The sequence below is a fragment of the Bombina bombina genome, chromosome 2 (assembly GCF_027579735.1).
Source record: "Bombina bombina isolate aBomBom1 chromosome 2, aBomBom1.pri, whole genome shotgun sequence".
Lineage (NCBI taxonomy): Eukaryota > Metazoa > Chordata > Amphibia > Anura > Bombinatoridae > Bombina > Bombina bombina.
In genome coordinates this window covers 1,168,103,748-1,168,127,825 of record NC_069500.1, presented here as the reverse complement: position 1 = coordinate 1,168,127,825, position 24,078 = coordinate 1,168,103,748, and the positions used below count along the sequence as shown (strand labels likewise).

At 39.3% G+C, this 24,078-nt stretch overlaps 1 long non-coding RNA gene across 1 annotated transcript in view; it reads left to right on the top strand.

The window, feature by feature from the left end:
* The first annotated feature begins 1,180 nt into the window (after positions 1–1,180).
* LOC128648197 (uncharacterized) overlaps positions 1,181–24,078 on the top strand; it is a 136,589-nt gene continuing 113,691 nt past the window's right edge. The window contains exon 1 of the long non-coding RNA XR_008400533.1: positions 1,181–1,248. This is a non-coding gene — a long non-coding RNA (uncharacterized LOC128648197). The remainder of the gene's footprint in view (positions 1,249–24,078) is intronic.

Sequence of the window (24,078 nt, the reverse complement as noted above, 5' to 3'; positions counted from 1 at the left end):
TATTAACCCCTAAACCGAGGCCCTCCCGCATCGCAAACACTAAATTAAAGTTATTAACCTCTATTCCACCGCTCCCCGACATCGTTGCCATTATACTAAAGTTATTAACCCCTATTCCGCCACACCCCAACATTGCCCACACTATAATAAATATTTTAACCCCTATTCTGCCGCTCCCCGACATCTCCGCCACTAAATAAAGTTATTAACCCCTAAACCTCTGGCCTCCCATATCACTACCACTAAGTAAACCTTTTAACCCCTAAACTGACAGCCCCCCACATTGCCAAAAATGAAATTATACTGTTAACACCTAAACCTAACAACCCCCTAACTATAAATTAAAATTACAAGATCCCTATCTTAAAATAAATAAAAACTTACCTGTGAAATTAAAAAAAAACTAAGTTTAAACTATAAATGAAGCAAGCATCACTAGTATACTAAAAGTAAAATAAATCAATTAAATTAATTAAATTACACATTAAAAAAACATAACCCTACTAAAAAAAAATATACAATTACAAAAAAAATACTAAATTACAAAAAATTAAAAATACTAAAGTACAAAAAATAACAAACACTAAATTACGAAAAATAACAAACAAAATTATCCAAAATAAAAAAAATACACCAAATCTAATAGCCCTATCAAAATAAGAAAGCCCCCCAAATAAAAACACTCCCTAGCCTGCAATAAACTACAAAAAGCCCTTAAAAGGGCCTTTTGTAGGGCATTACCCTAAAGAAATCAGCTTTTTTTCCTGAAAAAAATAGACCCCCAACAGTAAAACCCACCACCCAACCAACACCCCTAAATAAAAAATCTAACTCTAAAAAAAAACCTATTCTACCCATTGCCCTGAAAAGGGCATTTGTATGGGCATTGCCCTTAAAAGGGTATTCAGCTATTTTTCTTGTCCTTAAAAAGGCATTCAGCTCTTTTAAAAAATGCCCAAACCCTAATCCAAAAAAAAAAAAACCACCTTCAAAAAACCTTAAAAAAAACTAACACTAACCCCTCTTTAGGTACTCACAGTTGCTAAAGTCCCGCTTGAACGATCTTCATCCCAGCGGCTCCATCTTCATCCATCCTTGGACCGGCATCTTCTTCATCCCTGCAGAGGTGGAGCGGTCAATGTGCGGAGGCAGAGGTCCAGGCGAAGGTCCAAGGCGGAGGTCCATTGATCCGACGTGGAGGTCCTCTTCATGAGATCGTCTGCCACACACTGAGGAGTCAAATGCAAGGTATCCCTTTTATACTGGGGGGTACCATTGCATTCCTATTAGCTGAAACATTTAAATCAGCCAATAGGAATTAGAGCTGCTAAAATTCTATTGGCTGTTTAAATCAGCCAATAGGATTTAAGCAGCTTTCATTCCTATTGGCTGATTTGAATTGTTTTGGATAATTTTGTTTGTTTGTTTTTTGTAATGATAGGTTTTTTATTTATTGTAATTTTAGTGTTTTTTATTTTTTGTAATGGTAGGTTTTTTATTTTTGTAATGTTAGGTTTTAGTGTAAGGCATCTTAGGTTTTATTTCACAGGTAAGTTTGAATTTATTTTAACTAGGTAGTTAGTAAATAGTTAATAACTATTTACTAACTAGTCTACCTAGTTAAAATAAATACAAACTTACCTGTGAAATAAAACCTAAGCTGGCTACAATATAACATTTAGTTACATTGTAGCTAGCTTAGGTTTTATTTCACAGGTAAGTATGTATTTAGTTTTAAATAGTTATTATTTAGTTAATAATTGTAACTTTAATTTAGCTCTATTTTAATTATGTTAAAGTTAGGGGGTGTTAGGTTTAGGGTTACGGATAGGTTTAGGGTTACAGTTAGGTTTAGGGGGGCTGGCCTTTTTCGGGGTTAATAGGTTTATTTAGTGGTAGTGATGTGGGAGGCCAGAGGTTTAGGGGTTAATAACTTTATTTAGTTGTGGCGATGTCAGGGAGCAGCGGAATAGGGGTTAATATATTTATTATAGTGTGGGCGATGTTGGCCTGTGGGGGCATAGGGGTTAATAACTTTATTATAGTGGCACGATATTGGGAGCGGCAGATTAGGGGTTAATAGATTTATTTTGGTGGCCGGCTATATCGGGAGCGGCAGATTAGTGGTTAATAACATCATGTAGGTGGCAGCGATGTCATTGCAGCAGATTAGGAGTGTTTAGACATGGGGTTTATGTTAGGGTGTTAGGTTTAAACGTAACTTTTTTTCCCCATAGACATCAATGGGGCTGCGTTACGGAGCTTTTCATCTTTTCATTCCGTGATCTCAGGTGTTAGGTTTTGTCTAACACTTTCTCCCCATTGATGTCTATGGGGAAAGCATGCACGAGGACTAGTGATGTCGCGAATAGTTCGCCGGCGAATAGTTCCCGGCGAACATAGCTTGTTCGCGTTCGCCGCAGCAGGCAAACATATGCGATGTTCGATCCGCCCCCTATTCGTCATCATTGAGTAAACTTTGACCCTGTATCTCACAGTATGCAGACACATTCCAGCCAATCAGCCAATGTCACAAAGTCACCCCCTTGCCCGGCGTCTGACAGCTGGCTTGTCTGAACTCTTAGCCCGCCAGCTTTTACCCTACAAGCTGGTGGAGTCTGAGGCATTCAAAAAATTTGTAGCTATTGGGACACCACAGTGGAAGGTACCCGGCAGAAATTTCTTTGCACAAAAGGCAATCCCCAACCTGTACTCGATTGTGCGAAAGGAAGTAATGGCATGTCTGGCACACAGTGTTGGGGCAAGGGTCCATATAACCACTGATAGCTGGTCTGAAAAGCATGGTCAGGGCAGGTATATCACCTACATTGCGTATTAGGTAAACCTGCTGACGGCTGCCAAGCATGGAATGCGTGGCTCTGCAGAGGAGGAGTTAGTGACACCGCCACGACTAGCAGGCAGGCCTGCTGCCACCTCCTCTACTCCTCCTACTCCATCCTCTTCCATAACCTCCTCGGCTGAGTCCTCTTCTGCTGCTGCGTCTTGCTCCACATCAACGGCACCCCCCCCAGCTCCCCAGGTACTATTCCACATCCCGGATACGGCAATGTCACGCCGTTTTGGGGTTGACTTGCCTGAAAGCAGAGAGTAACACCGGACCAGCACTCCTGTTTGCCCTGAACGCACAGATGGATCAGTGGCTGACTCCGCACCAATTAGAGATCGGCAAAGTGGTTTCTGACAATGGAAGTAATTTGGTGGCGGCATTGAAATTGGGCAACTTGACACATGTGCCGTGCATGGCACATGTGTGTAATCTGATCATACAACGCTTTGTGCATAAGTACCCAGGCTTACAGGACATCCTGAAGCAGGCCAGGAAGGTGTGTGGCCATTTGAGGCATTCCTACACGGCCATGGCGCACTTTTCCGATATCCAGCGGCGAAACAACATGCCAGTGAGCCGCTTGATTTGCGACAGCCCGACACATTGGAATTCAACACTCCTAATGTTCAACCACCTGCTCCAACAAGAAAAAGCTATTAACGAGTATTTGTATGACCGGGGTGCTAGGACAGCCTCTGCGGAGCTGAGAATTTTTTTGCCACGTTACTGGATGCTCATGCGCAATGCCTGTAGGCTCATGCGTCCTTTTGAGGAGGTGACAAACCTAGTCAGTCGCACCGAAGGCACCATCAGCGACATAATACCATTTGTTTTCTTCCTGGAGCGTGCCCTGCGAAGAGTGCTGGATCAGGCCGTAGATGAGCGTGAAGAGGAAGAGGAAGAGTTGTGGTCACCATCACCACCAGAAACAGCCTTATCAGCATCGCTTGCTGGACCAGCAGCAACACTGGAAGAGGATTGTGAGGAAGAGGAGTCAGAGTTGGAATATGGCTTTGAGGAGGAGGAGGAAGACCAACCACAACAGGCATCCCAGGGTGCTCGTTGTCACCTATCTGGTACCCGTGGTGTTGTACGTGGCTGGGGGGAAGAAGATACCTTCAGTGAGATCACTGAGGACAAGGAACGGGACATGAGTAGCTCGGAATCCAACCTTGTGCAAATGGGGTCTTTCATGCTGTTGTGCCTGTTGAGTGACCCTCGTATAAAAAAGCTGAAGGAGAACGACCTGTACTGGGTGTCCATACTACTAGACTCCCGGTATAAGCATAAAGTGCCTGAAATGTTACCAAATTAGCACAAGTCGGAAAGGATGCAGCAGTTCCAAAATAAATTAAAAAGTATGCTTTACACAGCGTATAGGGGTGATGTCACAACACAACGGGAATCTAACAGGGGAAAAGGTGAAAGTAATCCTCCGACTCCCACGACCACGCCAGCAAGGACAGGATGCTTTACAGACGTGTTGTTGATGGAGGACATGCAGAGCTTTTTAACTCCTATGCATCGCCACAGCCCTTCGGGGTCCAACCTCAGAGAACGACTCCACCGACAGTTAGCAGACTATCTCGCCTTAACTGCAGATATTAACACTCTGAGGAGCGATGAACCCCTTGACTACTGGGTGTGCAGGCTTGACCTGTGGCCTGAGCTAACCCAATTTGCGATAGAACTTCTGGCCTGCCCTGCTTTAAGTGTCCTGTCAGAAAGGACCTTCAGTGCAGCAGGAGGTATTGTCACTGAGAAGAGAAGTCGCCTAGGTCAAAAAAGTCTAGATTACCTCACCTTTATTAAGATGAATGAGGGATGGATCCCGAAGGGTCTTACATTGGGCGATAAATTAGAGTAAAAAAGGCCTGATGAGATGAGCTGCCTTGGGCTAAAAATGATCCACACGGTGCTGTATTTTATCTTCAAAAATGCTGGATGACTTGCGTGACTTATCCGCGACCAACTAGGGTTCAAGCCACAATCTTTTAGGGCACTTTCTGCTTGGGAAACAAACATCAATTTTTCTGGCCGCTGCTACAGCAGGGGCTGCAACAATACCTAATTTTTCCGGCATGTGTACATGCCAAATTGTTCTGGCCTCTGGTGCTGCACTGTGGCTTCAAAAACCAAACCAAAAAAAAGGCACGTAACAGGGATTAAACTGATAGGAATAGTACTACTTAACACACCACTCCTATCTGGTGGCACATTAGATTGCACGCGCAGTGCCCCAAATTTGAAGTAGGAGGACCGACCAAGCATCTTTTTCCATCTCCCGGTTCCTAAAATCCATGCCATATACACATCCCCTGGCGCGGCAACTGCCTCTGGGAACCTTACCATGGGTCCCAGACCGCACGTCTTGTAATTCTCTGTCTGGGAAATTATCTATCAAATCTATCTATTTATCTATCAAATCTATCTATCTCGTGGCCGGACTGTTATCTGACAGCCACTTGTGTTTTGGCCAAATGTCCATCGGCCAAATGTCCGTCTGCCAAATGTCCGTCGGCTAAAAGCCCGGCCACGATTGCAAGCGCAGTGCCCCAAATTTGAAGTAGGAGGGCCGACCAAGCATCTTTTTCCATCTCCCGGTTCCTAAAATCCATGCCATATACACATCCCCTGATAGAGGACACCACAGTGGAAGGTACCCGGACGAAATTTCTTTGCACAAAAGGCAATCCCCAACCTGTACTCGATTGTGCAAAAGGAAGTAACCTTACCATGGGTCCCAGACCGCTCGTCTTGTAATTCTCTGTCTGGGATATTATCTATCTATCAAATCTATGTATTTATCTATCAAATCTATCTATCGTATCTATCAAATGTATCTATTGCATCTATTGATCTATCTAATCTATGTATCTATCTATCAAATCTATCTATCTCGTGGCCGGACCGACTAAGCATCTTTTTCCATCTCCCGGTTCCTAAAATCCATGCCATATACACGTCCCCTGAAAGGGGATGTAACAGGGATTAAACTGATAAGAATAGTACTACTTAACACACCACTCATATCTGGTAGCACAGTAGATTGCACGCGCAGTGCCCCAAATTTGAAGTAGGAGGACCAACCAAGCATCTTTTTCCATCTCCCGGTTCCTAAAATCCATGCCATATACACGTCCCCTGATAGGGGACGGAACAGGGATTAAACTGATAGGAATAGTACTACTTAAAACACCTTATAATAATGCAGAGAGAGGCAACGCAGAGAGAGGAGTCTGAAGAAGAGGAGTCAGAGGAGGAAGGCGGCTTTGAGGAGGTGGAAGACCAAACACAGCAGGCGTCCTTGGTGTTGTACGTGGCTGGGTGGAGGAAGAGACCTTCAATGACATCAGTGAGGACAAGGAACGGGACATGGCTAGCTTGGTATTCAACCTTGTGCAAATGGGAGTTTGCGGTTGTGCAAATGGACTGTTTGTGGTTGTTTGCGGTGCGTTAAACGGGAAGTTTGGTTTGTCACTGTGAAGCGGGCATAACCCTTACACTACCTGATCGATACAACATCATACCTGATGTTTTAAAGCACGTTATTCCAAACAATTTAGGAATGTTAGGTGATTTATGCCCTTTATGGATTAAAACCAGACTCTGCATCAACTATGTAATTTTACGTGGGAGTTTTGCCATGGATCCCCCTCCGGCATGCCACAGTCCAGGTGTTAGTACCCTTGAAACAACTTTTCCATCACTATTGTGGCCAGAAAGAGTCCCTGTGAGTTTTAAAATTCGCCTGCCTATTGAAGTCAATGGCGGTTCGCCCGTGTGCGAACATTTGCAGAAGTTCGCATTCGCCGTCCGTGAACGGAAAATTTTAAGTTCGTGACATCACTAACGAGGACGTCAAAAAGGCGCTTGTATTTTGTGCGGTATAGTGCTCAACGCAACCATATCGCACGCACAAGGCAACTTTTTAAAAACTTGTAATGGCAGCGCTATGGGGGGTGAAGTAATGCAACTTTTGTTGCGTTCGTTTCTCACCCCCTATAGTGCAAAACTTGTAATCTAGGTGAGAGTCTTTTAAATGCATCAAAAAAACTTGAATGAGCCTATATATGTTTGATACTACATATAATTCAAGTTCTAATTTTCCAACTTTAGAGCAATGCAAACCATTCTTTACTAGTCATTTACAATTTCCAAACACATAATGATTCATAAATATATTTTAAAGAAAATTGTAAGGTCGCCATTTTACAATAAATTTATCAAGCTGTGTATAGCATACAATTAAAATAATGTATTTCAAATAAATGTAAGCATATGTTTCATGGGAAACAACTACAATATCATACAGGTTAAATATGAATATCTAACAATTAAAAGCTGAGCAATTAATAATAACAAAAATGTTTCTAAATTGGAATGCTGGTCATATTTTAGGATGGATTTATCCCAAATTCATTCTGCGCTATTGGCATTGTTAGAGCTACAGATGGAGCTATAACTGAGACAAATATAAACAGCTGCATACAATATATCTGGAACTCATCTAACAATTAGCTGTTCCATAAAGGAGCCTATAACACACAGTTCTGCTCCTTTATGGAACTGTATATATTTTATCATTTATATATTTTGTACATTTCTTCTGATTGCACTCAGTTTCAGTATATAATAAACACTATACCTAAGCAAACAAATGGACAATTTATAGCTGCATTATTTTAAATCATCTTTTTTTCATGTTTAACTTTTTATAAGGTTTATATTTCATCTTAATCCAGGCAAGCCTAGACACAGATCTGTCAGACTTCCCACAACATATGTCATTTTATTATGAAACTTAAAATGAATAAGTCAACAAATTGAGTGATGGGTATCTGTGCAATATATCTATCGATAATAATATACAGATTGTGTGTGTGTCATTGTACTGCATATATCAAATAGCTGTAGTTTACTGTTTTCAATTTTTTTTTGTCTTGTTCTATTGCATAATTTAGGAATTAGGATTTTTGATGCACTTTGTTTTATTGCCATTGAGTAGGAAAATATCTAAATTAAGATGCACCTATTTTTTTCATTAAAATTAGAAAATAAGGGGCATAAGAGGTTAGACGCTATGCAAGTTGCAATAATGACAACCTGCAACACTTAGGAGGCAATTGTTTTTTCAACCTTGGCCCTTGATTGGTTAAGTAAGATCAGGCTTGTCAATCATCCCAGAAAAATAATTTGAACCCCTCTGAGGTGGAGAAAAGGTTAGGAAAAAGGAGTCTAAAGACTGCTGCTTCTTAACTTGTTGTTGCAGCCTTGGCTAGGGAGCCTGCACCTCAAAAGGTACTGAAGGTGCATGTACAGAAAAAATAACAATGGTAATAAACAGCAGGTGAACCTCGGGGAAAAAAGGAGAAACACATATAGTGAAGTCCTGTGGTTAAAAAATATATTTGAAAAGTAAAGAACGGTACTCACATTCCCTAGAGCTTCAAAATCAAGCTCTAGATGTTAAGGCACTGGAAACTCCTAATAGGAGACAAAGGCAAAGAACAATATCCCTGGGTTCAAACTTCACAAGGAATGGGTCAGAAGTGGTAAAAAGATATAACACTTTATTACAAACAAATCACAAGGCATACAAGTGAGACTGTCCCAATCACAGACCACTGCAAACACAAGACCGTGATATCACAATGTCTGCTGAATGCTGTTTTGGTCTGGTAAGGAACAAGGCTCCACCCCTTTTGTGACATCACTACGCTCCGGCGTACATTTTGCCAAACACAACTTGGCATTTTCCCGAGCCTGCACTACAGTAGTAGGTTCTTTAGTGCAGATTCTGAGATCCCCGGCGCTATGCCTCCTATTAAAAGACCTTTGACTCCGTGAAGAAGGGTTGGGATTGCCCCGGCTCCCCAGCGTGCTATAGGTAAGTATTTTACCTTTTAAAGCCAATTTAAAATGTTGATAGTATATATTCGTTTTCTTAAAATTATTTTAAGCATTCATTTTTATATTAATTTCCTGAAAACTAAATGAATATCTGTATTTAATATGGTGTCACAAATCAATATTTTAGAAGCCTTAAGGGCTGCATATACATTTATGGCTATAAAGCACACAAATAATGTACTTTCTAATGTCCAGTCCCACGGTGCCAGATTTAGGTATTGTTGCAGGGTACCCTTTATCTGCTGTTCTCCTCTTCAGAGGGCTCAGTTAAGTTTGCACACCAACCAGTCCCCTAAGCACATATTTTATTTCTGTTTTTATCTTGGACCCCAACACATTTTCAGTTCTTCATTTTCCCTGGGGCCACAAACTAGTGCAAAGGGTGGCACGTGGTCCATGGCCACCAGTTGGCCATCCCTGTTGTAGGTGATGTAGTGAATAATGTAGTTGTTTTACGTCATTTTGCTTGGAGTTTAAGTTCAGAATTTTGATAGATAGATGCATGTGTCTGTGCATGTATAGTAAGCACAGAAGACATAGGGGTCAATTTATTAAATGCTGGGCAGACATGATTCGGATCGGGATGATTGCAGTTTGCCACCTAAAAGGTGGCGAAAGAGTTAAGGAGCAGCGGTCTTATGATTGCGGAGAAAGTAGCATCCGCTGCTTGTTAAATCTAGCCCATAGTGACATTATGGGTAAAGCTCTTTCTCAAATCAAGTGATAAAACAAGTGAAAAACACAATCATATAGGGGCATATTTATCAATGTGCGAGCAGATATGATACGAAGTAGCGTATCATGTCCGCCGCACATCGATAAATGCAGACAGTATACGCTGTCAGCATTTATCATTGCACCAGCAGTTCTTGTGAATTGCTGGTGCAATGCTGCCCACTGCAGATTTGCAGCAAATCGGCGGCTAGCAGGGGGTGTCAATCAACCCGATCGTATTCGATCGGGTTAATTTCTGTCCGCGACCTCAGAGCAGGTGGACAGGTTATGGAGCAGCGGTCTTTAGACCGCTGCTTCATAACTTCTGTTTCCAGCAAGCCTCATGGCTCGCCGGAAACAAGGGACATCAAGCTCCATACAGAGCTTGATAAATATTCCCCATAGTTTATATCATATAACCCATCCACTAAAGGTGTAAAAGTTCCCTTTGTTCAGCAATCAAATTAAAGTGACAATGTCCATTATCATTGTTTAGGTGACTATATTTTTGTAACTTTCTACATTGTGTAGTTTTATATTAATGAATGTCAAATTATATAAAAGATAGAGACCACATTTTTTTATTTTTAAACACATCCATATTAGACAATTTGTGAAAAAAGGGAAGAATATATCTAAAAGTTTCTTTTTATTATTTTACTTTATCTACTATTTAAAATGCATAGTTTAATTACTATTTCACATTACACAGTTTTTGACAATATTTAATCTACATGGTGTTCGAATTAACTCCTTTATCTTGATCTAATATCTTGATCAAAGAATAAAACATTTACAATAAATTAATTTATGTGTGTATGTATTGTGTAGGTGTAATTATTATATAGATCAAATATTTTAATATTAAAATTGTACATTTTCTAAATTACTCAATTGTATCTTTTGTACTTCTTTCTTTGTGCTGAAATTCATGCAAGTTTCATTCACTTTGAATGTTTTTTTTTACAGTATATTTAATTTAAAAAAATAAAAGGATTTTATTGTGTTGGTGTACAAAGCGGAATAAAGGATCAGGCATAACAAATATGTAACCCAATTTGTTCCTCATTAGCATGACATATGTGACATTTACTTCAAACCTACATACTATTGGGATTGCGCTATCAAAATCAAGGCAATTTATATCACTACTTGCCTACTTGATGTTTCACAAGTTACATTTGATGATGGTTCATTAACACATATAGTTAAACCTCAGGGAATTATTTATTCCAAGACATCATTTTTAGTGTTGTGTTATCATAGTCTGTGCAATTTATGCATTTGTTTTTTAAAATAGTTATTTGTTAGATGGAAATGTTTTCAGCGTTAGAGAGCTGTAGCAATACCTGATGAAACATTTATGCACATACCTCAGCATTAATTTTTGAAATGTGAGTATAATATAAATCATTACTTCATTACTAGTTGTATAATTACAAAACAATATATGCAAATGAGATCATTTGTTTCAAAGTTTCTGAAATATATTAAAGCCAGTAAGTATGTTTCTCATTTTATCTACAACTTTTATAAAATTAGACTTTTAAGTAATCACAATATGTATGCTCATTATACAAATATCACTTTTGAAGGCTGTAATATTTTTACATCTCATTTACACTGCAAACGTATCAAATTTAGAAAATGTACAATCAGGATTCTAAAGAAAGCATACCTTAATTATAATTTTCTGTATTTTAGTCTATTGACTTGTCATCTGCAACCTTTAATTTGTCATTATTATAGAACATGATTTGGTGACAGGCAGGTGCTTCTCTCATCAGGAATTTTTTTTTTTTTTTTTACAAAATTTAGCATTCGCTTCAAGTCAAAACAATTAAACTCTTCTTAGAAAAAGTTTACAATAATTCACAGGAAATAAGCATAATTAGCACTAAACCTTAGACTTAAAAGGAAAGTAAAGGCAAGAATAATTTTGTATGATTTAGAGATAGAATACAGTTTTGAACAACTTTCCATTTCTAATTTTCATTCTATTATCAAATTTGCTTTGTTCTCTTGGTATCCTTTTTTGTAAAGCATAATATTTTTTTAAAAAAAAGGTTCACAAACACATAAAAATATATTTTAAAAGTATGTATTTCATACAGGTTGTAAGAGTCAACAATCCATTATTCCTGGGAATTACTCTTCCTTACCACTAAGAGGAGGCAAAGATTCCCAAACCCTAAGAGCCCTATAAAATCCCTCTCACTACACATGTACATCAGTTTTTACTTTGCCTCTGCTGGTCGAAGAAGAAAATGAGCATTTGCTTCTTCAGAGAGAGGGGTTCTCAGTCTATATTGAGGGCCTGCTTCCCCTCAGAGTGCAGTGCTTGTCAGAGAGACGTATGTGGGTATGGTTTGTGGTTCTGTTATGTTCTGTAAAGATATGTGATAGAACAGGTGGTAAATAAGTTTAGTTACCTAGTATCCGCTATAGTAGGACCACTCAGCCTCACACCAAACCTTGGATTCACACAGATTTAACTTACAGGAATCCGGTTTTGCTCATTGAACTGAGGGTCACTACTGCAGGGTACAGAGTGAAAACGGAGCTGTCACGCAACCAGGTTACAGGATGCCTGTATTTCAACAGATAGGAGGAGTATCTATAGATAGAGTAGGTAGTTAATCAACTAATTACTTAGTGATTAAATGATATAGCTGACACATATACAAAGAAGACAGGAAGTGAAATGGAATGTAATACAAACAGATGTAGTTCAAAGAGATATTGTAATTAGGCCAAAATGTATTTGTTAGGAATTCAGCACTTCAGGGAATATCATATGTAGTTAGAATGATATTTTGGATTATGTTATCAGATATAGATTATGCAATGATAGGATAGTAACAAACGATAAGTCACTTAGTTAGGTTCAAGGTGGACACAGCAAATGATGTTAATCAAGCAGCAGTTCAAACAGAGTAGGCAATGTAACAGGCAGTTGAAGTTGATCCTGCATTTTAGTGATAGTAACAGTCATTGAATACAGTGCTTAAGTAGTTTGCTTACTTGAGAGACATAATGATATCCAAATAGAGTAATGAAATATACAGACCAATTCCTGATGGTTATTTGGAAGGCTAAGTCAGAGCCAGATGAAAACCTTACGGTATCCTGAATGCTTGTTTGTAGAAAGGACACAGCGCGGTACACGCGCTGCAGACACGCTGAGATGCCGGGTGTGACGTCACAGCCACCCGGTGTAACAGTTAGGGAATCGAGAGCAGCTCCTTTGGTTCCTAAGAAACTGCAAGTAATAGAATAGGCACACCGGCACACAGCAATGAAGGATTAATGTAGGCTGCAAAGTTTCAAAGCAACAAGTAAGAAATCCCCACAGATTGAGGAAAGGGCTAGGTGTCTTCAGAGAGGAGTCACATAAAGTAACTGATTCAAATTACCAAGCGAGGAGCATAGAGAGGAGGGGCCTTAAATAGGAAAAGAGGATTCAGAATTAAAGGGACAGGATTGTAATAGTGAATACCCTGACAGGACACCCCCCTCAAGGAGCCGCTCAGCGGATCAAGGACCTGGACGGTGAGGATTTCTCCTATGGAACAAGGAAACCAAGCGTGGAGCCATAACATTAGTAGCAGGCTCCCAAGAGTCTTCTTCAGGTCCATAACCCTTCCAACTGACCAAATACTAAAGGTGGTTTCGAAAGTATCGAGAATCTTGAATAGAATCAATCTCGTACTCCTTCTCATCTGTCACATGAGTTAAAGAAGTATCCATCGAAGATGTAGCCCTGATAGAAGCATAGGGTTTAAGGAGTGAGACATGAAATGTTGGATGAATTCTCATGGAAGAAGGTAATTGAAGAGTGACTGCATTCACATTAACAACATTCTTAATTTCAAAGGGACCCAAATAAAGTGAAGCGAGCTTTTTGGAAGGAACTTGTAATCTTATATTCTTCGTGCTTAACCAAACTTTATCTCCCACCTTATATTCAGGAGGTTTAGAACGTCGTAGATCGTAGTAATGTTTTTGAGCTTTTTGAGCATCGAGTAGTAGTTGTTTAACAGTGGCGAAACCTTTCACTAAGGTATTGATTTTATCATTAACAACAGGTATAGGAGAATTTTTTGGAGTCTGAATGTCATAAGAAGGATGAAAACCGTAGTTAAGGAAAAATGGAGACATTTTAGTGGAGGAGTTGAGCATGTTATTATGAGCAAATTCAGCAGTGGAAAGGAGAGAATGCCAGTTATCTTGTTCTAGAGAACAGTAACAACGGAGATACTGTTCCAGGGCTTGATTTGTTCTCTCAGTCTGCCCATTGGTTTGTGGATGAAAAGCTGTACTTAACCTCCTAGAGATGTTGAGGGATTTACAAAGATGTTCCCAAAATCTAGAGGTAAACTGAGAACCTCTGTCACTAGTAATGGAATTTGGTAGACCATGTAATTTGACAATATGATCTATGAAAAGAGTAGCTGTTTCTTGAGCTGTGGGTAGACCTCTATGTGGCAGGAAATGGGCCATTTTAGAAAAAAGATCAACAATGACCATGATAGTGTTGAAGTTAGCAGAAGGTGGCAGATCGACAATAAAGTCCATGGCAATATCTGCCCAAGGTCTTTCAGGTACTGGAAGAGATAGAAGGTATCCGTAGGGACGTGTATGTTGATGTTTTTTAGTAGTGCAAAGAAAACATGTTTTGATGTATTGCTTGATTGTATCAGACATTTTGGGCCACCAATAATTCCTTGAGAGGATATGAAGAGTCCTATGTACGCCAGGATGACCTGCTAAAGAGGAATCATGAGCTGCTGCTAAAAGTTGATTCCTGAGATCCTTGGGTACATATAGCTGATCATGATGATAGAACAGTTCATCAGAATGTTTATTTAAATTGAGGTGTGTTATTAATGAATCCTCCTTCTGTTGCAGCTTTAGGGTCTCCAAGAAATCGTTTGTTAAACAAATGATTCTGTCCGCAGGTATCACTGAGGCAGGTGTCAAATGATCTTGTGGCTTAGGAGGTATACGAGAGAGGGTATCTGCCTTAAGATTCTTAGAACCTGGACGATAGGTGATCACATAATCAAAACGTGAAAAGAAAAGGCTCCAGCGGACTTGACGAGAAGTCAGGGTCTTATTTGACTTTAAATACTCTAAATTACGATGGTCTGTGTAAATAGTAATTGGAAATTTTGTACCTTCCAAGATATGCCTCCAGAATTCCAATGCGGATTTGATGGCAAGCAATTCCTTATCACCAATACCATAGTTTATTTCAGCTGAGCTCATGACACGAGAGTAGAATGCAACAGGATGTAATGGCTTTTCTTGAGAGGCCCTCTGGGATAGAACAGCCCCTATTGCAAATTCAGAAGCATCAACCTCAAGCGTAAAATGACAACTGGGATCTGGGAATTGCAAAATAGGGGCTGAAGTAAATTTATTCTTGAGGGTATTGAAAGAGTCCTGAGCTTTACTATCCCATGAAAACCTGATATGTTTCTTAGTTAAAGTTGTTAATGGTTTAACAATATGTGAGAAATCTTTAATGAATTTTCTATAAAAATTCGCAAAACCAAGAAACCTCTGGACATCTTTTTTACATGAGGGTACTGGCCATTTGAGTATAGCTTCTACTTTACTGGTCTCCATAGTAATCCCAGTAGGAGAGATACAGTAACCCAGAAATGAAATAGAGTTAGTATTAAATATACATTTCTCTAGTTTAGCGTAGAGATGATGTTGTCTTAAACGAGATAGAACTAATTTTACATGTTTTAAATGATTTTCAAAAGTGTCTGAATAGACAAGAATGTCATCTAGATAGATAACAATACATACATCCAGAAGGTCGTGAAAAACATCATTTATGAAGCACTGGAAAGTGGCTGGGGCGTTGCAAAGCCCAAACGGCATTACTGTGTATTCGTAAAGTCCGTATCGTGTACGGAAAGCCGTTAACCACTCATCCCCTGCTCTCATCCTGATTAAATTGTATGCACCCCTAAGATCGAGCTTGGTGTAGATGGTGGCACCCTGAAGGCGCTCAATTAGTTCAGGAATGAGAGGCAGGGGATATCTGTTTTTCTTAGTACATTTATTCAGTTGTCTGTAATCTATAATAGGGCGTAAACTGCCATCTTTATTTTTCACAAAAAACATAGCAGCACCTGCAGAGGAAGTGGATGGACGTATAAACCCTTTTTTCAAGTTTTCGTCTAGATATTCCTTAAGGTGTGCTAGTTCAGGTTGGGACAAAGGATATATATGACCATATGGAATGGTGCAGTTAGGAATGAGATCAATAGGGCAGTCATACTTCCTATGTGGTGGAAGTGTGGCTGCCTCAACCTTATCAAAAACATCAGCATATTCTTTGTAGCAATCTGGTAATGTCTCTACATTAATATGACAAAGTGTATGAGAATCAGTGCAGAATTGCTTGCAGTACTGAGAATCAAAAACTACAGTAGAGTCTGTCCAATAAATAGTGGGGTTATGCATAGACAACCACTGAATACCGAGTATCATAGGGTAGACAGAACTTGGTAAAACATCAAAAGATATTAACTCAGTATGCCCTGAGTCTGAATTAACCTTAAGTGGAACTGTATGGTGTGAAATAGGACCAGAACTAAAAAATGATCCATCAACCAAACGGATGGCTAGTGCAACACTCTTTTTTATTAGTGGTATTTTGTGCTTATCAACAAAAACTAAATCTATGAAATTCCCAGATGCTCCAGAGTCAATTACGGCCTGTACGTCTATCTTCTGCTGATCCCACTGCAACGAGAGAGGGATTGATAAATGAAGCAAATTATTATTAACCATATTAACATTGTGCTTAAATCTCACTCTCTTACCCTTCTTTTGACGAAGGAGAGATGGGCAATCCCTTACGCCATGATCCTTTTCGGCACAATAGGGGCACAAATTAAGCAGTTTGCGTCTGGCTTTCTCTTCAGGCTTTAGAGGGCCTCGAATCACAGCAACATCCATGGGTTCATCAACATTCTTGGTAGCATGGGTAGGAAGATTTATATGATAGGGAGTGTATTTCTTAGGAGTGATGTCAGTTATGGATTTTTCATATTTCCTTTCCCTGAGTCTCCGGTCAATACCAATACATAAAGTCATGAGATCCTCAAGAACATCTGGAATGATACCTCTAGCAAGTTCATCTTTTAATGAGTCACTGAGGCCCATGCGAAATTGATTTTTCAGAGCTGGGTTGTTCCATAAAGTGTCAGGAGACCATCTTTTAAAGTCTGTTATGTATTCCTCTACCATCCTTTTCCCTTGGCGTAAGGATCTCAAAGCTGTTTCAGCAGTATTCTGCTTGTTATGATCCTCATATAAAAGGGACATCGCAGAAAAGAAAGAATCAAGAGAATTTAATATGGGATCATCAGTCTCATAGAAAGTGTTGGCCCAAGATTTAGCTTCTCCACGCAAAAAAGAAATCACAGTCAAAACTTTAATTCTATGAGTAGGATAAGACCTAGGTTTTAAAGTGAACATAAGAGTGCAAGAATTTCTAAAGTCTCTGAACATGGACCTGTCCCCAGAGAATTTCTCTGGCGGACTTACAACAGGCTCCGGTGTAAACTCAGAAGTAGAAGGTTTAGTTGTCATATGCTCATTAATAAATTTTCTAATATTCTGGTTCTCAATTTGTATCTCTCTTAAACCCTGTAACATACTATCCATACTTTGTGCTAGAGAACCCACTCTATTGGAAAGCTCATTCAACTCCATGATAGTGGATAGAGGTACTTTTATTTTTTAGGCTTGGTAATATGTTATGTTCTGTAAAGATATGTGATAGAACAGGTGGTAAATAAGTTTAGTTACCTAGTATCCGCTATAGTAGGACCACTCAGCCTCACACCAAACCTTGGATTCACACAGATTTAACTTACAGGAATCCGGTTTTGCTCATTGAACTGAGGGTCACTACTGCAGGGTACAGAGTGAAAACGGAGCTGTCACGCAACCAGGTTACAGGATGCCTGTATTTCAACAGATAGGAGGAGTATCTATAGATAGAGTAGGTAGTTAATCAACTAATTACTTAGTGATTAAATGATATAGCTGACACATATACAAAGAAGACAGGAAGTGAAATGGAATGTAATACAAACAGATGTAGTTCAAAGAGATATTGTAATTAGGCCAAAATGTATTTGTTAGGAATTCAGCACTTCAGGGAATATCATATGTAGTTAGAATGATATTTTGGATTATGTTATCAGATATAGATTATGCAATGATAGGATAGTAACAAACGATAAGTCACTTAGTTAGGTTCAAGGTGGACACAGCAAATGATGTTAATCAAGCAGCAGTTCAAACAGAGTAGGCAATGTAACAGGCAGTTGAAGTTAATCCTGCAGTTTAGTGATAGTAACAGTCATTGAATACAGTGCTTAGGAAGTTTGCTTACTTGAGAGACATAATGATATCCAAATAGAGTAATGAAATATACAGACCAATTCCTGATGGTTATTTGGAAGGCTAAGTCAGAGCCAGATGAAAACCTTACGGTATCCTGAATGCTTGTTTGTAGAAAGGACACAGCGCGGTACACGCGCTGCAGACACGCTGAGATGCCGGGTGTGACGTCACAGCCACCCGGTGTAACAGTTAGGGAATCGAGAGCAGCTCCTTTGGTTCCTAAGAAACTGCAAGTAATAGAATAGGCACACCGGCACACAGCAATGAAGGATTAATGTAGGCTGCAAAGTTTCAAAGCAACAAGTAAGAAATCCCCACAGATTGAGGAAAGGGCTAGGTGTCTTCAGAGAGGAGTCACATAAAGTAACTGATTCAAATTACCAAGCGAGGAGCATAGAGAGGAGGGGCCTTAAATAGGAAAAGAGGATTCAGAATTAAAGGGACAGGATTGTAATAGTGAATACCCTGACAGGTTCCTTTTCACCTTTTTCACCTCATGGGAAATCTATCACAGACCCTCTATATTTGGTCACAGGGACTTGTCTTTTGCCTCTTTCTATGGATTCATAATATACTCCTATTCCATAACCTCTGCTGATATGTTTGAGTATTGGCTTAGCTATCTACTGGTTGTTTGCTGGTGGATGAGTGTCTATTAGTAAGTATCAATTCTTCCGTAAAATGATGATGGTCTACAGTCCTTCATAACATATGGGATATATTTCACACCACTAGGAGGAGTTCAAGAACCCATAACAAGGCTTAAAATCCATCCCATCTCTCCCTTATTTTTGTTCTTGGCCTCATAGGAGATGATTGAGAAAAAAGGTTGTTCAGTTACTTGCTTTTGGATTACAAATTGGGAGCATAGACCTATGTGAGACCCAGAGTAAACATGTGCATGGCGAAAAAATTCGGTTTGGTTCAGATCGATTCAGATTTTTTCGAATTTCATTTCGGATCGATTCGAATTTGGAAAAATTCAAATCAATTTGGTTCGGATTTGTTTCGGATTTATTCGGATTAAAATAAATTCGGCTGGATTTGGTTTGGTTCGGAAATTCGTAATTTCGGTAAGTATTAGGTGGGATGTGCTGTGTATTAGACTAGTATTATGTACAGTATATTAGGCGTAACCCATAGAGTGATATAACCTAATATACTGTACAATACTAGTGTAATCCATGGCCATCCGAATCTACCAAATAAATCCGAATAAATCCGAACTAATTCAGATTTATTCGGTAGATTCGACACTATTTTAATTCGGAAATTCGAATCGATCCGAATCCCAAATTTAACGAATTCGGCCAAATTTCCGAATTGATACGAAACAAATCGCACATTTCTAACCCAGAGTCCCTGGGGAGTATCATTTACAAAGAAGAAAGAAAAGATTATTCACAGCAGCTGAATGATAAAGGGACATATGAATACCCTGTTATGTGAACAGCATTTCCCTAATGGGACTACAGCCATAACTAACCTTAGGCATCGTGGGTACCCATTCCTAGCCTCCCCCTGAGGGACTCTAGTATTTCCTACTTCAATCATCTGCAGTACTCAATACATGCACTTGATGGGATACTGCTGCAGCTGCATTGTCATTGACATGTCTGGTATGACAGTGGAGGGGTGCTGTGTAAGGTAAGAGGCTATTTGTAGGTACTCTGACACAGGTACAGCATAGCAAGGGGACTTAACCTGCTCTCCTAATAACAAAAGTTTTTCTCTGTATCATGACCCTTACAGTTCTAGCAACTAGCATTGGGAACACTATTAGGTAAGCCTCTGGCCCTTTTTAACCCCCTTGCAGCTTTAGGGGTAATTGTTTAAACATGTTAAAACATTATGTATGGACCTTTAAGAGAATCGGCAATAGCTCTGTGTATGATGCAATTCAGTAGTGGAGGCCCTGGCTAGGCTTGGGAACATATTTTGATAATTTTTAGGGGATCATTATGCTTGGTGCACTCTATTTTATTAAAAAAAACTCCAAAGCGGTAGCCCCACCCCTTCTGTGCTCCCAGGCTTTTTCTCTGTCAATCTGGGGCCTTGTCAACTGTTTTTTTTTTTTTACTACAACAGTTTTGCCCAGATTCTAAACATATTTTTGTGCCTACCAGTCCTAGGAAGGGGTCAGGAACACATTCATCAGCCTCCAAGCGGTACTTAAAGGGACAGTCTAGTCAAAATTAAACTTTTCATTATTCAGATAGGAGATGTAATTTTAATCGACTTTCCAATTTACTTTTATTATCAAATTTGCTTTGTTTTCTTGTTATTCTTAGTTGAAACTAAACCTAGGTAGGCAAATGTGCTAATTTCTAAGCCCTTGAGGGCTGCCTCTTATCACATGTTTTTTTTTTTTTCATTTGCTTTTAACAATAAGAGACTGTGGGCCATATAGATAACACTGTGTTCAGGCACAGGTAGTTATTTAAGAGTTTGCACAACACAATGCTAAATGCAACTCAATAGATTTTACATAGTCACAGTCATGTGATCAAGGGGCTGTAAGAAGGTTCTTAGATACAAGGTAATCACAGAGGTAAAAAGTACATTAATATAACAGTGTTGGTTATGCAAAACTGGGGGATGGGTAATAAAGGGATTATCTGTCTTTTAAAACAATAACAATTCTATTGTAGACTGTAGGGGCTGTAGTGTTTTCTACACTGTGAGATGATTAAAGTGTCTGAGGGAGTGAAAACTTAGTGTAAAGGGCTCTCTACCAGGTATTATCTGTACTAATGCTTACATTTAGTGTCTTTGCATATTTTACTATAAGTGAAATCTGAAACAAAATGTCTCTGTTCCCACTGATGTCTCTAATGAGCAGTCAGTTTTCTGATATCCCCCTATCTTCATATACTTGTTTAATTTGCAAATATCTTCCAGTATAACATGTTACCTCAAATTTTGCATACATATCAGCTGCAGCAGTCCACTTTCCTGAGGGAATTTGCCCTGTACTTGTCACTCAGGGGGAAACTACTGTTTTACTCCTGAAGCTAAACATAATGGGGCCTATCTAACAAAAGTCTGTCGGACCTGATCCGACAGTGCGGATCAGGTCCGACAGACCTCGCTGAATGCGGAGAGTAATACGCTCTCCGTATTCAGCATTGCACCAGCAGCTCTTATGAGCTGTTGGTGCAACGCCGCCCCCTGCAGATCGTGCTCGATTGGGTTGAATTGCGGCGATGTCTGTCCGCCTGTTCAGAGTAGGTGGACAGGTTATTGAGCAGCGATCTTTAGATCCTGCAGGCTCGCCCGAAACACGGGCCCTCAAGATCCATCCGGAGCTTGATAAATGGGCTTCGATATATACAAAATAGTGACAGTTTGTTGACCGTATGTCCCCAAAGTAAGTTGTACCTTTCATACTCTTTGGAATATTATCTTTCTGTACGCTATTGGGATATACAAATTGCTAAGAGCTGTTTATGTGCATTGCATGTTCAGCAGCACAAATAATATTTTTTACATAGACAGAGCTCCTGTCTCTGTTGATATGCAAGACATCACATGTCCTATTCTGTTAGTGTACTCAATGCTATAGCATATATCCCTCTAGGATTATACTGTTCATGCAGTGTACTCTGCAGGTTTATTTACAAATGCAGTTCTGCATGATTTATCCGTATTTTAATTCAACAGTGGAGATCCTTTAGAGATAAGATCTATTGGTATCTCTTTTATACCTATTGTATGGGTAATTTATATGTATGCACATCCGTTTATCATGCAGACACTGAGCATTAACTCATGAATATTTTCATTAACTATGTTCATTGTGTATTTATTTCCTATGTATACTCAGTCTCTGCTTATTCCAGACATATATTTACATGTTTCTAATGGGTACTTATTGATCTATATGTGCTTCTCCTATAGTTCATAAGGCTACATGGCAATATAAATATGTGCAAATGCTTAAGTAGGTATATGTATACCACAGCTGCTACATATGTCATGCACAGATCAATAAGCTTTGCATAAGTTTATATATTTTTTGATCCATCAGGAAAAATAGTTTGGATATCTGGACTGATTCTCTTTGTCCTTTAAGAGATCAAGAGTTTTGTTCTCTTTGAAGCAGAGTCTTCCTTATTGAGCAGAGGTCCTATCTCATATTGCCAAAGATCCTTCTTAGGCCGCAGCCTTTAAAGAGGGATTTGGAGGATGGGGAATAAAATAATCCCAGTACCTTTGTAACCTCATTGTCAAGAGATTTTACCTCAATTGGTTCATTGTCTAAATGGATTTACAGTCTTTTTCCAGATTTAAAATCTCTAAACATGTTGGTCAGTGTTCCCACTTGTATAATGGGAACATTTTCAACTGTTCCGAGTTTTGCAGAAAACTACACATTTGCAATTTTTAAGTCCATATTGTCTAGACAGCTAATCAAAACTCAGCAAGACTGTGTTCTTAACACACTCCTATGGCTAAACATAGGTTAAAGGTTTTCTAGCTCTTTTCTGGAGAACCCTTTTGAAATCAGTAGGAAGAACAGTAGTATAGTCATAAGAAAACCTTCATCCTGCTATTTCTTTCATACAGATAGTGAGAGTCCACAATCCATTACTCCTGGGAATTACTCTTCCTTATCACTAGGAGGAAGCAAAACTTCCCAAACCACCAAGAACTCTACAAACCCCCCCCCCCCCATTTCACAGGTACCTCAGTCTTTACTTTGCCTCCGCTGGTGGTGGTTGAAAGAATGAAGATGTGCATTTGATTCTTCAGAGTTATCAGTCTACATTGAGGCCCAGTTTCCCCTCAGAGTACAGTACTTGTCAGAGGGATGTATATGGGGTAGGTTTGTGGCTTCTTTTTTACCTCATGGAAAATATTCTACAGTCCCTCTGTAGTTGCTCACAGGGACTTGTATTTTGCCCCCTTCTATGGATCTACAATATTCTCCTATTCCATAACCTCTGCTGATATGTTTCAGTACTGTTTGGTTGTCTACTGGTTGTTTGCTGGTGGACGTGTGTCTATAGGTAAGTATAATTTGTTAACATTTAGATACTCTATAGCCATATTATTGTTAATATATTTGTTAATATATATGGCCCTATGCTGTTTTGCATGTGTCTGGGTTTTCGGCGTGCTTATTTTAAAATGTGCACGCTGGCCGTCGGTTCTACGTGCGTCGGGATAGCGCATGTCAGTTTAACACTTATCTGTGTGTGTCTATTTAGACCTGCTACTCTTTTTTTTTTGCACTTTGCCCAAAATATGTACTTTGGGTTTGTGCACGTATGTCCTCGCTATGCACACATTGGATTGTGCAGCATAAAATTCCTTTATAACTGTCAAGTTTTTTTCTCACATGTTATTTCATACTGCTGAGCGTTATCTGGCCTTTAGATGTCAAGTTTTCATGTCTCCTGTTTTCCTTTGCCGTTCAGCTTAATGCGCATAATACCTGTAAAATTTGTAATGCTACTTTAGGAGGGGTAAGTTATTTAGATTATTTTTATGGGGTTTTAGTGTTTATTGCTTTGCTTTGTCAATGCTATAATGGAGCTTTCTGATTCTGTCACTAAATTAACTTTAGAAGCCAAGTCTCCTGAACACCTTCCTACCATTATTAAGTGTGTTTATTGTAAAAATGTTGAGTTCTTTCCTCCAGTTAATTTATGTGACACATGTTTAAAAATGTTAATGCTTTAACCTAATGCTGCTTCTGTGGGTGTTACTGCTCCTTCTGTTTGTTCATTACAGGAGAATGCTATTTCATCCATTGTGCAAATTACATCAAAGCTACTGTTTCTGAAGTTCAGGCTGCTCTCCCGCCTTCAGGCAAGATTAAAACGTCAGTTCAGATTTTACCTAATACTAGTATTATGTCTCCTGAAGTCAGAGATACTGTTATGTCTTCAGAAGGTGAATTCTCCTATGGTAATGATGAGTCTTTCTCTTTTGTTGAACCTGAATTTTTTGTTGAAAATTGAACATATTCGTTCTCTATTGAAAGATGTTTTACTTACTTTAGGGGTTCAAGTTTGTAAGGTTTCTGAGGATAAGCCTTGTATTCATGCAAATTCAGTTTGTAAGACTGTTGTTAAACTCCCTGAAGTTTTTTTCTATCCCTGATGCTGTCTCTGACAATGTTTGTAGGGAATTATCTAAGACAGGTATTTCAT